We start from the raw sequence: 8,262 nt of genomic DNA, 5'->3' as shown, positions 1-8,262 counted from the left end.
TGTTTACTCAATTCAAATTAGGCTGAAAAAGTGCAATTACGTGTATAATATTTCAGCGTATGCCGATATATCCCAGCTCTAGGGGGCGATATATCGCCACTCGGAGAATACGAAAACACATGAACTTCACACGAACACTTCGATGAGCCTCGGGAATATCAGCCCAGGTGATATATCGCCTAGCATGCGATATATCGGCTCTAGGGCATGATTTTTGAATAATTTTGAAACCGAGCTCATTTTATTCCATAACCTCTTGATAAGTCCAGGATCTTTTTGACCGAGTCTTAAGCCTCTGCTGAACGAAAATTCAAATGTTTTTCAATTAAAAAGTCATTATTTTTATTCAAGCTAAATGAAGATATTTTCATTCTTGAACTCTATTAATAGGACCTAGTACCCAGCCATTTCTTTCATTATTCAAGCTGAGTTCAGAGCCTTCAAGCAGCTAGGTTTACTTTAGAGTGTTAAACACTTGGGTTGGGGTTATAATCTTTATCACTCTAAGCTTATTAAACACTTAGGAAGTAAGGATAATAGTGTGTATTCTGATATTGAGGTGTAATTCGGTTATAGTGCATTCAAGGTATTCCTATTTCTAGTTTCTTTATGTATTGTTTCATTAGTTTTTATAGTTTTTCTCTACTCAATTCCTAACTCGCTATTTTCATTCGTGGTTAGGCATCTAAGTTCTTTGAACTTGAGGTTCTTGTTGGTAAGTACCTTCTCGGTGGTTTAGTTCATTCATTTTCATCTCTTTCTTTTAGAATACTCACCTTTCTATTAATGGTTTTTAGGAGTGATCCAAAATCCCGTCCTTGTTCTCACATCTCGGTATTTGGTAAGGAAAATAGGATAGTATTATATGCTTATATGATTATGCTATAGTATGTTTTTATATGTTATGATATATGATGGGGCTTATAATTGCTTAAATAGCAAACCCCAACACTTTCATGTTTTTGGGGCTTATAGTTGCTTAGCTAGCAAACCTCATTGTATTTTGAGGCTTATAGTTGCTTAGTTAGCAAACCCCAATAGTTACCATGTACATGGGTTAGAATTATGATATATGTTTATGTATATGTTCCATGCTTGTAGTAGATTTTCCTTACTGGGCATTAGGCTCATTCATTTGATTTATATGTGCAGGAAAATAGTTATGGCGGTGGAAAGATTCTTGGTAGCTTGGGATTGTGTATTAAGGGAGGATAGATTCGGTGGATTGCGTGAACGATTCGAGGATGAAGTTGCTTTTAGTCATTTTATTATGTTTCTATGTATTTTCCGCACTTTGTTTTGTAACGAATTTTAAGATTTAAGTTATGCTTTATTTTATTTTCAAATAATGGGATCCCATATCCTACCCCGAATTTTATGTATTTTAACCTTGGTTTTACAGTTTTTAATAAAGTTATGACTATTTCATATGTATGTTTTCTTAAGATTAGTATCTATGTATAGTAGTTATTAATGGTCCAAAGTCTAGAATTAGTAGGGTCATTACAATTCCATTTTAGGCTGGGGCATGCAGAAATCCAGGTCGCGGCCTACGACACTATTTTTAGATTTTTAATTAGATTTTAAATGTAATTTAAAGGGGACTATAAAAGATTTTTAGGGTTAATTTGAGATTAAGTTTTATTACGGTTTTTTGAGAGAAAAAGACTCAGAAAGGGCTAGAGAGAAGACTACAACATTATTGTTCATCAATCTAGTTTATTTTCTTCCCTTAATCTCTTTAATTTTATTTTAATTATAATTATGTTTGTGATTATGATTGCTATTATGGAGTAGGTCTTTTTAGGTTAAGGGTTAATTCAAAAGCCCAAGACATGAATTCTTAATTATTGATAATGAGTATTAGTCTTTAATTTCTCTCAGTATTAAATTGTTTCTATTTTTCCAATTGAATGTTATGAATTTTGTGATTGCTTGTTAGGTGGCCAACTAATTAAGATTTTACATTGTTCAATTGTCATCTTAGAATTACTAATCACCTTATAGTTTAGGATTCTAAGTGTATGTGATAAATTACAATTGATAGTAATGTCAAAAGAATTGTTGATTGTGATGAAAAATGGAACCTAGGTTAAATGAATTATATGCTTAATTAATTTATTGTGTAGATTAACTTGTGGTCATAGGATTTAATGTTTTACCTAAGCTAAATAGATTGTATGCTTCATAGATTTATTGCTTGCCTAAAAGAGTTAATTATTGAGCGCTTCGCCTTGATTACTTGTAATAGGGAGATTGAGATAATTGTCTGCTTCAACATTATCTGCAAGGTTAATAGTTTAATTGAGAAATTGGAATAATATTTATTATTAATGATTGGGAATGATTGTTGAGAGTGAAGATTAACAGTTAATTGTTTCTTAATATCGTAATATCAATATTTATTTTCTTTCTAGTTTATGTTATTTAATTTTGAGTTCGAAATCTAAATCCCCCTTTAAGTCTTAGTGCTAATTATTGAATAATAAAGTGAACGATAGCCCTCGTGGGTTCTACCTGTGCTTGCTATTATACTAAAATAATTGGAAGTATTGAAAGCTAAATAATTGTTAAATTTGTTGTGGTATATGACACACATCAAATTTTTGGTGCCGTTGTCGGGGCCTATTGTTATTCATTTTATTATTCATATTTATTTTTCTTATACTAACTAGTTTCACTCGGGCAATTTCAGATGTATATGTCTGGTGAAGATGATACCCAAGAAAGGTTATTAAGGCTTAAACAATATCTTAGGTCATCGTCAGCTTCTCGTTCTTCAAGAACTATCACCGATAATCCACTCGTTCAATGTCTTGCTCAACAAGTCAATTCTGTTAAAGTGCTATTACCATCTGACAACGACTCTAATTCAGAAGATTCAGTTAAGTCTTATAAGACAATGGCTCACAATAGGACGTTGAAAGAGTTGGTTGCGCCAGATCTTGACCAACAGCTGCTATGCATCCATTATCCACCTTTGGATGTAAACTTTGAGCTGAAGTCGGGCCTCATCCACTTATTGCCTTCTTTCCATGGGTTGCCCGGTGAAGACCTGAATTAATATTTGAAGGAGTTTCATATTGTCTGTTTTAGTATGAAACCTGCTGCAGTGACTGAAGAACAAATTAAGCTGCTAGCTTTTCCTTTCTTCTTGAAGGATGCATCTAAGGAGTGATTTTACTATCTTCCACACGGTGCCTTTGAGACCTGGAATGGTATAAAGAATATGTTCTTGGAACAATATTTTCAAGCTTCAGAAAAGAGATCTGTGGTATAAGGCAATATTCGGGGGATTCACTATATGAGTATTGGGAGAGGTTCAAGCGGTTGTGTTCCAGTTTCCTTCATCATAAAATAAGTGAACAACTCTTAATCCAGTATTTTTATGACAGATTACAACCATTGGATAGGAGTATGATTGATGCAGCCAGTGGGGATGCACTAGTTGATAAGACTCCTGGTGCAACCAGGAGCTTGATTTCTAATATGGCTGCCAACTCACAACAGTTTGACATTCACCAAGATCCTAATCCACCACCAACGTCAGTTAATGAGGTGAGCAATTCAAATGAGAACTAGCTTGGTCATCAATTGGCCCAATTAACTGTAGTGGTACAACAACTTGCTTTAAGCCAACAGGTGCGGCCATGTGGAATCTGTCAGGTTGTGGAGCATGCTACTAATACTTGTCCTACACTGTTTGAGGAAGAGATTGAGGGTGTTAATGCTGTAGGTAATTTCCCAGGTCAATTACGCAAGATGTACTATGAACCTTTTTCACAAACTTATAATCCTGGCTAACATGATCATCCAAATCTTCGTTATGGGAATCACCAATAAGGTGCTCCACAGTCTACACCTATTAGACTGCCTGGTTTTTCTCTTCAACAGCGATCTCAACCAAACTATGCACCTAGAACTATGCAAGTACCACAAGCTACTCAACCACTGAGTACAAAACCCTCTACTAAAGATTTAATCAATGCAATTGCTACAAATATGCTTCAGTTTCAACAAACTACCCAAGCATCCATCAAAAGTTTGGAGAATCATGTGGGACAACTAGCGACATCATATAACAGGTTGGAAGCTCATCTTTCTAATAATTTGCCTTCACAACTTGAGAAGAATCCCAAGGAGAATGTAAGTGTGATAACACTGCAAAGTGGTATATAATATAAGCCACCCACACAACATTCATCGCCAGCTTCAGTGCAAAAGAAAGTAGTAGACAACTCCATCCATGATGAACCATCAATGCAAAAAAAGTCACATAAACCAACTATGCCAACCTATGTCCCTCGTCTGACTTTTCCAAGAAGATTGAAAAAGTTTAAGAAAGTGGAAGCTGACAAGGAAATTCTTGAGACTTTTCGCAAAGTTGAGGTAAACATTCCATTACTTGATGCTATTAAACAAGTTCCACATTATGCTAATTTTTTGAAGAAGTTGTGCACAAATAATAAGAGAATTGAAGAGTGATGAAAAAATAAGTGTGGGGGAGAACGTCTTTGTTGTTCTCCAAAAGAAGCTGCCAACAAAATGCAAGGATCCTGGATCCTTTACAATTCCCTGTATGATTGGGAATAAAAGGATTGAGCGGTGTATGATAGATTTGGAAGCATCGATTAATGTCATGTCATATTCATCATATGCTTCTTTAAATCTTTGGTCATTAAAGGAGACATGAGTTATTGTTTAGCTAGCCGATCGCACTAATGCTTATCCTTTAGGGGTAGTTAAAGATGTGCTGGTAAAGGTTGATGGACTTGTCTTTCCAGTAGATTTCTATATACTTCAAATGGGGGATGCATCAATACCCAATCCGACACCGATTTTATTTGGGAGGCCATTCTTGATGACAACAAATACAAAGCTGGATGTTATAGCAGGAATGCTGACAATGAAATTTGATGGTGAAGTTATCAAATTCAATGTGTTTGATTCTCCTGGTAAGATCAAATGGAAGGAGACTTCATTGAAATACCTAACATAAAGATCTTGAGAGCAGCATTCAGTTGAGCTAACGACGTTAAACAAAGTGTACTAGAGGGAGTTTTCTTTTCCTTGTCTTTTGTTTTATTTTCATTGAGGACAATGTACTGTTTAATTGTGGGAGAAGGGAACAATTTCATTTTTTCTGTTGTTGGGTTTATTTTTTTCTGTTATTTTTTCAGTTTTTCGTTTTTTTAAGTCTGTTTTTTTGTGTATTTTCTTGTGTTGGTCTTGTTGAATGTAGTGGTCGATGATGAGAACTATGGATTGTACTGAATGTGATGCTAGATAATGATGAATTCTGTATGATTTGTGTGCTTAATCCATGTGTGATTTCTACTTAAGCTTGAGTTTGTATTTTGGAATTTATGTACACAATTGATTTTACTTCTTATTTGTATTGGAAACAATTTTTTCATGTTAGAAATTTAAAGTCTCTATCACTCTAGAAAGCATTGATTAATTATTTGAAGAGAAATCATGACAACACACAGTTAGGGAGATGATTAAGGCAAGTTCTTTGGATCATTTGAGCCTTTCTAGCCTACCCTTATTTGTTATTCCATAGTTTTCCATTTTTGAGCCATAATTACTATTTTTTTTCTTCTATGAACCTAGAGTCTAGACCTTTGCAGCTTTGAAAATTTTAATCCTTTCTTGTAACCCATTGCACCATAATCATAAGTGAATGTTGGATGGATATTATAAAGAAGGGAGGAAAATTATGTAATGGTTCTTTTGTTTGGATTGTGCTCTGAATGTAAAGGATCTCCTATTTCCCTATGAAATGTGAATTGAAAAAAGAAAAAAAAAAGTGTGCAATGAAAAATTTCATATATATATATTGCAAAAGAATAAGTGTAGGGGATATAGTGAGATCAATGTAAATATAATAAGATAAAAGATTGTTTATTCTAGGTTTGTATAGGAAGTTTATGGGAAGAACTAAAGATTAGAAGAAGAAAAATGTATGCTATGGTGTGAATTGAGTCTAAATGTAACTTTTTCATCTACTTCTAACCTTAGCCTTACATTACAAGCTTATAAAGACCTTTTGATTCTTGGTTATGTGTATTTATATTAGTGGAGAATAATTGGTTAATGTCTATGGAGTGAATGTTCTTTCATGAGAAGTATTTTCTATACAAGGGACACATATATATATAAATAATTGACATGCATGGATTGATTTTGATACATCTAAGTGGGTAAGATTGATTGTGAATGAGGCTATAAAGATTGAATTTAAGTAGTGATTCACTCTAGGTTGAAATTCTAATGAATGTGGAATTTGAATTTATTCTAGCATTATAAATTTGTATGATTCTCAGAGACATTCAAGCTTTTGACAAGACCTGTGTCTAGTGAGTCTAGATTAGTTTGTATTATTTTTATTTTTATTTTTTTTATTTTAGTGTTTTGCTAAGGGGCTAGCAAAATTCAAGTGTGGGAGAATTTGATAAGGTCATGTTGACACAGTTTTTCGCCAACAGTAGATTAAGAAATTTAATAAGGATATTAGTATTTGTAAATCGTAATGAAATAATAAGAAAATTTTTGTACACACACAAAGTTTATGTGGTTCAGTGGTTAAAATCCACCTAGTCCACGAGATAGTATTATTGCTTTTCTCTCACAATTTCTACAGAGTTTCAGTAATACAAAAAGAAGGTAGTCCCTTTCCCTATCAATTATCCCTAATAATTATAGGGGAATTTTCTGGACAGGTTTGGGTAATTGCGTGAATAAATATGGTATACATTTAATATAGATTATTCCCATTTAAATTGGGATATGATTTGATAACATAATAGAAAATAATCCTGCTATCTCAGATAATAAATGATAAATATTAATACAGCCTGGGCATTAATGAGCATATAAAGAATCTCTGAGTCTCTTGGGATCCCTCAGTATGTGTTATGACAAGATTTCCACGAGCTAAATATCTTCACCAAGCTAGAGATCCAAGGCTATCCGAACCTTAGCTCAGCTTAACTTTAGTGCGCCCAAAGGAGGATTTGGCCACTATAGGTCTCGAGCTAGATCGTTACCCTAGAAGGCGGCCTGAAAATAACATGAATGTCATATTGTTGAGTCCCAACTCGAGCTGCTCACATCATTGTTAACCAGAGGCTCTACTTTGATGCTTTTCCACGTATTCATCTACCAACTGTACTTCGAGTTGAGTGACTAAACTCGTGGTAATTTTTAGGGTACAACATTTTCCCCCAAGCTCCTACTCGTGCTTGATGTCGTCACTTTCTGCCATGTAAAATTGTGCCTGCCTACTACTCGAGTACTGGACACTTGGCGGTATGTAATTGGCGTCCGTTCGAGTTTCGAGGACTGTGACAACTATCCTATCAATTTTTTTTCATCGTATGGTTCATTATTCTTGGCCTTTGGATCTCGAGCTGACCCAATCGAATGGCCCAAATTAATTCCCAGAGTTTACGTATAAATATGGTGATCAGACCTGAACCCTTACCACCTTTGCATTCAAAAAGTTTCCTTTCAAAAACAAAATTTCCCCTTTTTCTTCTCAAACTTCTCCCAAAAAACCTTCATCGTCTTTCAGACTCTCAGAAGCTTTCAAGGAGCTTTCTGTGGACGTATCAACATTTTCTTTGAATCAAACATATAAATTGTAAGTATTTCCTCACTTGGTTTGAATATTTCAATTCTTTACTTTTTAGTGAGGTTTTTGTTTTAGAAAGACATTCTTTGTTCAAAATTGCTTAGGCTATGTCTGAGTTTAGATGTAGAAGCCGAAAGGGTTTTAGGTTTGGTTCTGGGTAGCTTAAGGGTCACAATATTAAACCACTTTCAAAAGAAAAGTAGTGGGTCTGACTCACGAATCTCGAAATATCAGGGAATTTCACGAAATCAAAGCGCGTGGCCTAGGGCCACGCATGGAACCACGCGTTGAGGCTAGAACACACATTAGCATGTGTAAATTTTAGATCCCAAAAGTAAACCATTTAAACCCTCGGATTTTCGTACCTTTACAACCGTAGCTAGTAATTTTCTTAGGTCGCCACTAATAGGCCGCTTTGTCATTAAGTGAGCTAAATCATGGCCCCTCCAAAGAAAAACGTTGCGAGCTCCTCTGCTCAGAGCAAGAAAAGGGCAAGCAGGTCGCATCTGACTCTCCAATTCCTCATTTGGGCCCTGTGGTGGAGAAGGAACTCATCGTCGACCCCAACGCATTCTTTGAGGGCGAGCACATAGTGTCCTGGATATCGACTCAGGGGAAAGTTA

At 35.0% G+C, this 8,262-nt stretch overlaps 1 non-coding gene across 1 annotated transcript; it reads right to left on the bottom strand.

The window, feature by feature from the left end:
* Nucleotides 1-3,252: 3,252 nt before the first annotated feature.
* LOC133793255 (small nucleolar RNA R71) lies at nt 3,253-3,359 on the bottom strand. Its single transcript, XR_009874708.1, has one exon. It is a non-coding gene; the product is annotated as a small nucleolar RNA R71 (small nucleolar RNA).
* Between the last annotated feature and the right edge of the window lie 4,903 nt (nt 3,360-8,262).

This window comes from Humulus lupulus, chromosome 7 (assembly GCF_963169125.1).
Source record: "Humulus lupulus chromosome 7, drHumLupu1.1, whole genome shotgun sequence".
Taxonomy (NCBI): Eukaryota; Viridiplantae; Streptophyta; class Magnoliopsida; order Rosales; family Cannabaceae; genus Humulus; species Humulus lupulus.
This window is presented reverse-complemented; position numbering and strand designations above follow the sequence as displayed.